The sequence below is a fragment of the Rattus norvegicus genome, chromosome 13 (genome assembly GCF_036323735.1).
Source record: "Rattus norvegicus strain BN/NHsdMcwi chromosome 13, GRCr8, whole genome shotgun sequence".
NCBI lineage: Eukaryota > Metazoa > Chordata > Mammalia > Rodentia > Muridae > Rattus > Rattus norvegicus.
This window is the reverse complement of record NC_086031.1, coordinates 75282699-75295067: the sequence shown is the minus strand read 5'-3', so window position 1 is coordinate 75295067 and position 12369 is coordinate 75282699. Positions and strand designations below refer to the sequence as shown.

At 37.7% G+C, this 12369-nt stretch overlaps 1 protein-coding gene across 11 annotated transcripts in view; it reads left to right on the top strand.

Annotated features, from left to right (window-relative positions):
* Positions 1-12369, top strand: part of Rabgap1l (RAB GTPase activating protein 1-like) — a 595699-nt gene that overhangs the window by 298173 nt on the left and 285157 nt on the right.

The window sequence follows — 12369 nt, the reverse complement described above, 5'->3', positions numbered from 1 at the left end:
TAAAATACCGTGAGAGATTAGCTATAGCTGCTGGGTGTGCTGTTTGGTCATAGTAGCTTTGTGTATAGGTTGCTACACTGAGTAGTAAGTCAACTTTTCGTACAAAGCAATGGCATTCACTCCCCGAGAAAATTTCATAATCATCGTTTGATATACATGGTCACCAATGTATTGCATTGAAATCTGTGTTTTCTATGTCTTTTCAATTTTACAAAGGTGGCATTATTTTAGGTATTTTAGATTGACCCAACTCTCCATTCTCCATATTGATGTGCTGTGCCATTTATTAGTTGAGTGTCATCTATATATTTTAATATGGTCACATAGGGGTTGGGGATTTAGCTCAGTGGTAGAGCACTTGCCTAGCAAGCGCAAGGCCCTGGGTTCGGTCCCCAGCTCCGAAAAAAAAAAACTTATAATATGGTCACATAAAATATTTTAGGTTTCAGAGGATGCAAAAGGTTAAATAATTTGTCTTTGTCTTGAAAGACTTTAAAATTAAACATTAGATTTGTGGTGATTTCAACTCTGGTTGTCTGTAAGCATTTCACAAAGAAGTTAAAAATAAACAAAAACAAAACCCATTTTACACAACCAAGACACAATAATGCCAGGACCTGAGACTGTTTAACAGTTAAGGAAATGGTGTTTCTGATACGTGGCCAGAATTGGCAGTCTCTTTTTGTGTAGAACACACTCTGTTCTCCTCTGTCCCTGACCATTAAGTGTAGCTGTAGCAACACTCCAGGAGAAGCTGGTCACACTGTGCCTGGAGTGCAAGGCATTCCTCCAGGAGTGAACAGAGCTGCCTGCAGTTGTGATCTGTTATGTAAATGAGCAGCTTCAGGGATTGCTGATATGGAAATAGACTACCATGGTAATACCCGTACATGTATTTCTCCCTGGTTCTGAAATATAAGACAGCATCGATTGTTGGTCTTCCCTGAAGAGATGAGATGTACGTCACAGCTCAACTTGGGGGAGGGGACAGGTCTGTTTGTTACAGTAGGTGAACATTCACATAGCCTCAGGAATAATGGGAATTGTATAGGACATTAAATTTTGCTTGGGGTTTTAGAACTAAAATAACATGAGGTTGGATGTAGCAGAAGGGCAATTTTTACCATTGCTGATTAAAGAAGTGTTCTAGCAAGGAAAGATTCTTAAAACAGAACAGGAAAATAAAAATGCTCATGATTATATAAAGAAATGCCTTATTAAACAGCACAGAATAAAGAACGCACGCTGTATTCCGTCTCTCACTACGTGGCCAACATATATTACTCACTGCCTAGTTTTATTACATGTTAATTAATTTTCATTGGTGGAAATCAGTGGGCTTGAACACTTTGGTTTCTAGCCTGTTTTTGAGACTCAGAGGAACTGCTGCAGGCTCTCAGTACCGTTGTGTGCGCTTTTATCGTGGTGAATATGAAAGCAGCAGTTAATTACAGTACTAGCGTCTCTGTTCTTCACCTCATTATCTCTGTCTTGCACTATTATTTTCTGTTGCTGCTGGCTATACAGCATCAGGCCTGGCACCAGTGAAGTGTGAACACAATGCCAGCACTGCATTCAGCACAAGAATAGAAAGGCAGATGGCACATTGTACTATTTATAGTTGGAGCCAATCTGCCTGAGGTGAGCCCGGCTGAAATGGTTTTTTATCAGGAATGTTTTCATATATTAAAGGGATAGGGAAATGAAGGCGAGGAAAAAACTCCAGACCTCTGGACTCTGAGAGCAAAAATTTCACTATGGATTGCTAAGCAATTACAAGTATTGGTTAAACATTGTTAAACTGGAAATTTACATATTTTTATGTAAAGATATTCTCTAAGTAAAGAGTTCAGGCCTGCAGCATTCTTCATGGAAGAACATAAGGAATTTATTGTTCAGGGATGTTATGTTGCCATAGTAACTGATGCAGTGAGAATTTTAATTATTAGGAACAAAATGAGAATATAATAACTAATTATTTAAGACCATGACTTTTATCAAATTCAGACTAGTTTTTAGTTTATTGCTAGTCACTTCTTGATTGTATCTGAAGAACATAAAATGACTCTATTTCATATTTGATTCTTCATATTTTTAAAGAATATATTATTGAAAACTATGGTATCAATTATATTATCAATTAAAACTGCATTAATTATCTAAGCTTTTTTATTCTTTAGATACCTGGTTTAAAAACTGATTCTGTCTCAAGAATTACAGTGAACTGGTAATTAAAATGCTCTAGTAAATAACTTAGGTGGGCCAGATAATCTGATATATAGTCATCAATGTGGAATAACAGTTAAGAAAACTTATATTCTATTCATAATGAAACTGTAATATAGGCTGAAGAAATTAATATGATTCAATCATAGTAATACTATAAAATATTTTGATTGGATTTATTGGAACTTAGCAGATTACTTAGTCATATTCTAAAATATGCTGCAACTTCTGTTCACTTGAAGTCATGATTAAATGTCTGTCATGTGAATTTGTTGGTTTTATTTAGGGGGTAAGCTGATTTGAATTTTCATTTTTTTATACTTTGATAGTGTAGAGAAAGTTTATGGAAGCTAGACTTAGAATAAGACAGTTACGGTCTAGGCTTCTTGCTCTATTAGCTTTATGTTCATAGCTAATGATAGCATAGACAGCTGACCAGTCCCAAAGCTTCTCCAAATGGAAAGCTAGGGGCTTTGAAGTGCGCTTATTTATAAAAATGAAGAAAAATGGGGGCTGGTCACTTATAAAAACTGAAGCTAAAAGGCAGGTGGAGAAATGTCTTTATTGAGGAAAATCGAAAAGCTATCATCACATAATACTCAAAAATTAAATACTAGCCATTCCTCCTCCCCCTCCTCTTCGTCCTCCTTCTTATTTTCCCCCATCTCCTCTTCTCATCCGTTATGTATGTGTTCTCTCTCTCTCTCTCTCTCTCTCTCTCTCTCTCTCTCTCTCTCTCTCTCACACACACACACACACACACACACACACACACACACAAAAGCGTGTATGCTCAGGTATGTGGATGCAAAAGGCTGACATCTGATGTTTTTCCCAATTGCTCCCCATATTGCTTTTTGAAACAAGTCTCTCACTGAACTTAGAACTCTCTGATTGGACTAGACAGACTGATCTACCCATCTCCTTCTCCTCAGATCAGTAATTATATGCATGTTCTGCCTAGCTCAGCTTTGTGTGTGTGCTAGTGTGTGCTCAGGTCTTCATGCTTGTGTGGCAAGCAGTTTACTGACTGAGCTGCCTCTCACAACATGCAGTGGCGATAGCTAGCACCCTCTTTAAGGGAAAGTGGAATGGCCCCACTAGGAGGAGAAGAGCATCCCCTTCTTCCCACTTGTGGTTATGTGTTTTGTAAGCCCTCTCATTGTACAGCCATTCTGTACCCTTGTTGCACACCCTTTCCCCTCAGTTATGACTTAGTGATATTCCCAATCTTTAGGGGAAAAGATTTGCTCCAACTTTGAGTTTTATGTTCTGATTGTGTTTATTCTTTCTAGACTTCATAACAGAGAATTTTAAAAAAGGACTTTTTCTTCTTGGGGGGGGAGTCACGAAGGTAGGGGCAGACTAGGGAGGACTAGGAAGTAAATGTGATTGGGGTGTACTGTGTGAAATTCCCAAATAATCAGTAAAAGTATTATGTTTAAAAAGAGAGAATGAATTATGTGGGATCATTTAGGAATGAAAATAGTTCATCCTGGTTCTATATAGGGAGCCAATGGGAAAAATTAGTTATTTTTCAGTGGATTTTAGTGAAGAAACCTGAAATTAAAATGATTAAGGTAAAAAAATAGTTCCTTAACTCTTAAGTAATTATCAGAATTATAGTTGAGATTTTTGATCAGAACTCAACAACACACAGTTGTCTTAAGAAGAAGTGTGCACGTAACCTGGAGGTGCAAAGTCAAAGTACTCGCCTGTGCCGGTGCGGAAACCGTCAGCTGGGTGTAGGTATTCTGTTGAGTGCCGTCTCCTGACATTGCCTGATAGGAAGGAAAGGAGTAATTATTTCTTTCTTGGTTATCATTTTTTTTTTTTGGTTCTTTTTTTTCGGAGCTGGGGACCGAACCCAGGGCCTTGCGCTTCCTAGGTAAGCGCTCTACCACTGAACTAAATCCCCAGCCCCTTGGTTATCATTTTTAATTGAAGTGTCTTTTACTTATAGTTTGAAAGGTATGTGAATTTGCTTTCTATTTAGAGTTTTCATTTTCATTTCACGTGAATTTAACCATTGATTAATTTTGATAGTCACAATTGTATTTCATTAAATTGTAAATCATAGAAACATACAAGGAAACATATAAATGTAGTTGGGTTTCAATTCTGCCTATAAAAGTCAGTTACATTTAACTCTGTTGGCAACCTGGATGTCTAGGGAGGGGACAACAGCCAGGCCCCCAGCCTGCAAGGAAGGCATTAAACCATCTGCTTACTCCATCCAAATGACTCTCACTGAATAAAGCCCACCCTACCAAAGGTTAAAAGAAAGTCCTTACACTGATCTGGGGGTCTTCCCCGAGCTAGGCAAGAGCGCTACCACTGCAGCACATCTACAGCCCTGGTGTGTCTTCATGGAACACATTACAGCTCTCATTTGGTGGTTTTAATGCTGTTATGATTGAAATTTTTATGGTTGCTTGGCCTTCGTGAGGTGATAAGAGTCATATTGTTTTTATACATTATGCCTTTAAAGTGTTACTTCCCTGAAAGGAATGTATATAGCATTTACTGAAAACAAAGCCCAGAAACTGACTACTGTTGTTAAGCTTATCCTATTGGAACTAGAAGTTTTAAAATTAATCTTAGAATTTCTTCTTAAGCAATATTTTATTTTCCATCCCTTTCATTGTACATGACAAAATTAAAATGAATCAAGTATAAATTTACTGAGAGCCTCATTGAATGTGAATTTATATAAATTTAGTAACATACCCTGTGGTTGTTTTGGTTTTTTTGTTTGTTCGTTTGCTTGCTTGCTTTTTGGTTTTAACTTTGTCTCTGTGTCTCAGGATACCACTGTGGTCCAGGAACTTAGCAAGGGTAGATTATTGTGTCCCCTGAGCACTATATATTCTGTACATTGTAAAGCACTGAGTCTCAGCAGAGATTACTTATGGCCAGAATTGTAGACGCTACATGGTAGGCAGCCTGTGAAGTGTCCAGTTGGGGTTGGTTTGCCAGAGGGAGCGTCTGTGCAGTCTGCAGTCCTTCATGTCCGAGGGCTGTTAGAAAGGCTGTTGGTGTGCTTTAGGTGCTCCCTAATTAATCTCTTTGTAGATTACATGTTCAATGTTTGTTCTTTTATATTGATGAATGTATAGATTTCCATTTCCCAGTGTCTTCAATCTTTCTTCTTCAGGAAAGGCTTATTTTCCTTATTTAGGGAAAGTAATTACTTTTGTGATACATTCAATGCCTAAAAGATTAAAGATTAATTCCAAAGGGAAAAATTCATTGTTGTTATGAATAGTACTTTGGTTGCAACCTTAACAGCAGCTTCAAAATTGCTTCTTATGAACCAAAACAAAGCAACTTTATTCCTGTGTGAGTTGAGGTCACAGTGCGTGCACTTGTATTCTTGTGTATATGCTTGTGTGCGCGCGTGCGTGCGTGCATGTGTGCTAAAGGATAGCTTGTGGTATTATTCTTCAGGGGTTATCCACACTAATTTTTGATACAGGATCTCTGGTATTGAGTAGACTAGGCTAGGCTGGCTGGCCAGTGAGCCCCAAGTATTTACGTCTTTGCCACATAGATACTCATAAAGCAAACCTTCTACCTGCGCTTTCCTATGTGTGTGTTTAAAATATTGAAGATGGAGAGGATAGACAAGAATGGCAAGATTATAAGAGAACAAAAACATGCTTTCTATGAAATTCTAAATGACTGAGAGTAAGTAGAAAATAGATAATTTTCTTCTATGTATATATATATTATGCCATTTCTTATGTCTAAAAATAGATTTTCATTAAAATGTAAATGTAGTGATAGTACTAACAGAAAGTTACTACATAGATGGCTGCTCTTCAGTAGCCCAAGTCACTATTTAGAGGGTAAAATCTTTTTTTTTTGAAAAAGGATGTACTATGTTGCAATAAAATCCTTTATAGTACTTTAATTTTCTAACACTTTACAAGAAAATATTCTTTTGTAAATTGTTTGTTTGTTTGTTTGTTTTTACACTCCAGATTTTAATCCTCTCCTGGTCTACCTCCCCATGACTGTTCCACATCCCATACTTCCTCCCCACGCACAAGGAGGTCCCCATCCTACCCACTCCACCAGACCTCTAAACTTCCTAGGGCCTCCGGTCTCTTGAGGGTTGGGTGCATCTTCTCTGACTGAGTCCAGACCCGGCAGTCCTCAGCTGTGTGTGTGCTGGGTCCTCATCTCAGCTGGTGTATGCTGCATGGTTGGTGATCCAGTGTCTGAGCAATCTCAGGGGTCAGGTTAGTTGAGACAGCTGCTCCTCCTACAGGGTTGGCCACTTCTCAGCTTCCTCCAGCTTTTCCCTAATTCAACCGGAGGGGTCTGCAGCTTCTGTTCATTGGTTGAGTGCACATATCTGCATCTGACTTTTTCAGCTGCTTGTTGGGTCTTTTGGAGGGGAGTCATGATAGGCCCCTTTTTGTGAATGTCCCATAGTCTTAGTAATGGTATCAAGTGAGGACACCTCAGTCCCACTTGGGAGGGAGAAGAAAGCAACCACAGGGGAGAGGGAGGGAAGGAGAGAGGGAGTGACAGCGGAGGGAAAGGGGGTGGGGGTAAGGGAGAGGGGAACATGATTTGCTATTGGGTGGGGGGAAAAGAACTGAGGACCAGCAGAAAGAATGGAAACTGTGACCTCGGGGGGAAGGAGGTTGGCAGGACTCTCTAGAATGTGCCAGAAACCTGAGAAATGAGAGATCCTCAGGACTCAAAGTGGGGGACCCTAGATGAAATGCCTTACAGTGGGGAGAGGGAACTTGTTGAGCTCACCTCCAGCAGAAAGACAGGACATCAAGTGAGGAATGGGCTTGCTATCCCACAGTCAAAGCTCTGACCCATAATTCTTCCTGTCTGAAGAACTGCAGGGATGGAAATGGAGAAGAGCCTGAGGAAAAGAAGGTCCAGTGACAGGCCCAAATTTGACCCAGCTCAAGGGGAGGCCCCAAGAAAAATATTCTTTAGGAGAATGCAAAGTCTGTTACTGATGCTGATTTTCATCACTCCTCACAGATTTCTTAATATTTTTCTTTGTTCCAGGAAACAATATATTGAGCTAATTAAAGTTTATTTTACATTCTAAAGTGATTATATTTTGAAATATATGAAACTAATTTTAAAACCTAAGAGGTTTTTAAGTTGCTCAGTGAATATAGATCTTGTTAACTTTCTATTGCAACTTCTAAGGCTTCCCATTGGCATAAGAGGCTACAAGTCCATTCATCGGTCCATTGCAATAGTGCCTCTGGCTCTCCTCAGTGACTATGGTTTCATAAATGTCTTTCCAGATGAACTTTTGTATTTTGTCAGGTTTTCAACAACTTTGAAGAGGTTTCAATTAAAAATAGATTATAAACTTACATGTGGGTGGCAGTTGAATGAGTTGGTATGACAGCTCAAATTTAGAGGTTGAATCAAGTGCAAAGAGCTTAACAAAATTTGAAAACTATAGTGCTACATTAGTCCTAATGGCTGTGGTCCTTTAATGTGGGCTGGATGCTAAGGAGAGCACCTTCCTCCTAGAGAACAAGTTCTGTCCGGGCAAAAAGGTAAAGGTTGGACTCATTAATTTACTGCTTCTAAGATCCCGCCTTCCTAAGACATATCTCCTTTGTCATTTGTGGTTATGGGCAAAAGATCTTAAGTACCCTGAGGCTTATTTGTTTCTCCCTACCTTGCCATTCCTCAGAAAAGGTATTTAACACTACAGACCACCAATCTCATTCTTAATTTTCTGCTTATAGAGAAAAATTAATAATTTTCCTTTTATAAAATTTGAAAAGCTTTACCATTTTTACATTCTGAATTTTTATGAAATTATATAACCAGATCTGTGTGTAAGCATATTAATATTCTATTATTAGTAGGCTATTCGACATTAACTTAGATGTTGAATATGAGGGAAAACATCACTTTAATTGTTTTTAGTTTTCATTTTATTTTGAGCTGACTTCTTTATATTGTGCTTAGATTGGTCTTAAATGTTTATATTCCAGCCATCCTCCTGCCTTAGCCTTTCGGGAGCTGAGACTTTAGATATGCACTACCATCTCTAGCTCAAGAGGTCTCAATTTTCAAAATGCTATCCATTTCACAACCCTAGAAACAGAAAATGGGAAAAATGAACAAAAAATGTTGCCACTCTAGCTGCTAATTTTAAATAGCACATTAAATTGTATCTGTATTCAGAGTCTTCTGGAATGTTTCAATATTTATGTGTGGTGAATAATGTTTGAATCAAAACCAGCATATCCACTTCCTTGAACAATCATCACTTTTTCCTAGTGAAAATATTCAAAATCATTTCTTCTGATTTTCAAAAATAATTAGTAAAAAGTATTGCAAGTGTCTATAGTTGTGCTACTGAACAAAAATAATAGTTGTACTCTGTTTCCTTTCTGTGTAATTAAGTATTTATTGACCAATTTTTTTCTTTTCTAACCCCTTTACTGCTCTCCATAACCTACCTCTGGGAACTTACTTTCCACTTCTATGAGATATCAGTTTGAGCACGGATGAGGCTGAACAGAACAAGGCTTTGTGGTGCTTGAATTATTTTACTTTGCTACAATACTGCGAGTGTCTTAAATATACAAGACCTACAATAAAATTTCTTTCAAGTAAGTTTTTCAGCAGATAATGCAGTAATATCTCATCTGCATAATGATACATACTGAGTATCATTAATAATTACACACCACCCAGTTGATCCATTTTATAACCAGGCTGCTAAAATTGTTCCCAGAACAATCTCTATGAAGTGAACACTGTATTATATAATTTTCTTGATTTTTTTTTTTTGGTTAGAAGAAAGTTAAAATTCCTGAAATTGTCTGATAGCCTCTGCCATCTACATTGAGCCAGCTCTCCAGTCTTTTCCTTACTGCCTCCTCCGCAGAAGTGGAGCAATCCCTGGATTGATCTTTGAGAAAACCAGTCATTTGTTTGTGGTGGCTGTTCTATTTGGAATTCACACTTCTGTTTTGAACATTATATCCATTCCTAGTGCCCAAGTCAGATGTAAAGTCTCTAAACCTTTTGCTTTTCAACCTGAAAGCAAGATTTCAGTGTTTATGGTTTCTTTGTAACTTTTCTGAAGTACCAGTTAACCTCCTTTTTCCTGTGATTCCTTTTGTGTCTACCCTTTTTCTTTCTGCCACAGACATGGGACTAAAGAGATGGATGGTACAGTGGTTAAAAGCACTTACTCCGGGTGCAGAAGACCCAGAAATAGTCCCCGCCATCCACATGGGCACCCTCAACAATCTGTAACTCCAGTTCCGGGGAATCTGGCACTGTTTTTTGGCTTCTGCAAACTCCAGGCATACATGCAGACAAATATGCACATAAAATAAAAATAATCAAACCTTTAAAAAATAAATATATAATCATGAGATTTTAACTTAACATCTTCCCTGTATTGTATCTAGTTTGTGCTCTGTAAATGTATACTGAATTGAACTTAAATTTTCAAGTGTAGCCTCACGGACACACCACTCATCCAGAGACATTTGTATTCTATTCCTAGTGCTACCATTTACTCGTACAATTTCATCTTGACATTTAATTTTTCTATGACTTAGTGGGTGTTTTTCTTACAAAGTGGGTGTAATGATATTTCACTCTATATTATAAGATTATTGTGTTATTTGCTGAAGAACTTCTTTGAACTCCTTGAGATGAAAATGATCACATTTATAGGAAAACGATGAGATTTTTGCCTCTAAAACATGAAACATTTGGGTACAATTTAAAGATAATTTTGTTTAAATGCCAAGTGGCCAGAAGTTATATTATCAGTTATGGTACACATGTGTAGTAATAGATGTGTGTATGGTGCTTGAAGCTTGTAAACATATTTTCCAATGTTGGGGTAGGTCATGGTATATATTTTTAATAAAATTGTAATGTAAAAACAGATTGCATTGGTGCAGTCACCGAGAGTCTGAGCTTTAGATACAGTTGATTAGGTTGGCTCTTGATCCAGTTTTGTGGCCATAGATGGTCTTTTAATCTTTCACTGTTTTGTCTCCATGTGTACAAATCCTAATAGTAAGATTTCTATGTACCGGGTGGTTTTTAAGAATAATGTGTTTCAGATGAGACAGAATAATGATAGATTAATTCTTATACTAACCTATCTTTGGAGTAAGTTTTGTATATTTAGGCTTAATCAAAAGTCAAATCTGGTGATTAAGAATTTAGCTTTAGGTAAACCTGAGTTTTTAAATACTTTAATTTAGTTTTATTTAAGATAAAATTTTTATACAAGGTGTTCTTATCCTGTTTCCCCTCCCCCTACTCCTCTCTCCCTCCTCCCCACTCACTCAGGTACATGCCCTTGTCTTCTTCTCTCCCTCTCTGTCCTTCAAACAAGAAAACAAACAAAAGTACAAGGAACACATGTAAATATATACACACACATGCAAAAGCCATGCAAACACAAAATTGGAAGCCATAACATATAATCAGAAGACCACTAAGACAAAATGCTAAAATAAAGCAATGAGACAAAAGTCTACAAAAACATTATTGATTTATTTTTTGTTGTCCATCTACTGCTGGGCATGAGGCCTGCCCTCGGGTGTGGTTAATATACCCACTCCACTAGAGAAAACTAATACTTTGCAAGTTGATTGAAGATAGTTTCTTGGTTAGGGATGTGAGCTCTTGTCTGCTTTGCACTTCCAGCGCTGGGATCCCATCTGGCTTGAGCCTATGAAGATCCTGTGTCTGTTGCCCATCTTTGTAAGGTTTATACGCACATCAGTCCTTTTGTGTTAGGATCACACTGTTTATTCGGTGTCATCCATCCCCTCTAATTCTTAGAATCTTTCTGCTTCCTATTCTCAATAGCTCCCTGGTCACTAAGGGGGAGAGGTTTCATAAAAACATCAATTTAGGACAGAATATCTTTTACTCTCTGCACATTGTCCAGTTGTTGGTCGCTGTGTTAATTCCCATATACTGAGAGAGGAAGCTTCTCTGATGATGACAGTGAGGCACTAATCTATGGGTATAGCAGAATGTCATCAGGGGTCGTTTTATTGATATGTTCCCTTGGCAGAACAGTAGTATTTAGTTTTCCCAGTGGCCCATGGCCTATCCAGTCTCAGGTCCTTGGGCACTAAAGCAGTATCAGGCAGAGGTTCCATATATTGGAGTGGGCTGTAAATTCAATCAGATAGTGGCTGGCTACTCCTATAATATTTATGCCATTGTTGTACTAGCAAATCATGCAGGCAGGTCACTATTGTAGATAACAGATTTTGTGGCTTATAACATTGAGTTTTAATTCCCACCATTTATAATGCTACATATAAAATTTTGTAGAAGTTATCTTATTGCTTTCAAGACTCCATTGGTTTTTTAATTTTTATTTTTAATTAAGTGATGTAGATATATAATGTCTAATCTTGGTACATGTTAATATTTAATGCATATTAGTGATTTATTATACTTAGGATGTTATGTCATTTCTTCATACAGGCTGATTCAAGTTTATGTAATATTTTAGTATCAAAGTATAATGTTGTGATAAACAGGGATTTTATTGCATAGATTTATTCGTTGAGACTTGTCTCTACACCTCTGTAGTTAAATTAGTTGTGGTTTTCTGCAGTGGTCCCTATCTGTTGCAAAGAGAAGTTCCTTGATGAGGGGTAAGAACTACACTTTTCTGTGGATATGACATGCATTTAAATCAGTGGTTCTCAACCTTCCTAATGCTGTGAATCTTTAATACTTCACGTTGTAGTGAGCCTAGTCATAAAATTATTTTCATTGCTACTTCATAACTGTAATGTTAGTTACTGCTATGAATCATACTATAAATATCTAATATGCAGGATATCTGATATGCGAACTCCATGAAAGGTTTTGGACATCCCCAGGGGGTCATGACCCACAGGTTGAGAACCACTGGTTTAACTTGCTGTTAAGGATTGTGCTGGCTTAGTAAAGTTGTGGTTGTAAATTCTCCTCCAAGACCTATGAGTTCACCAGCACTGAGGAGTTGGCTAGATTTCCTGTTCCAGATGTGGATTTTCTCTCGTTGAGCAAGTCTAGAGTCTGTTTAGAGAGTTGTTTGTACCATGGAGGTAAGCACGTGCCTACTATACCCATAGGGTAATCATGTAT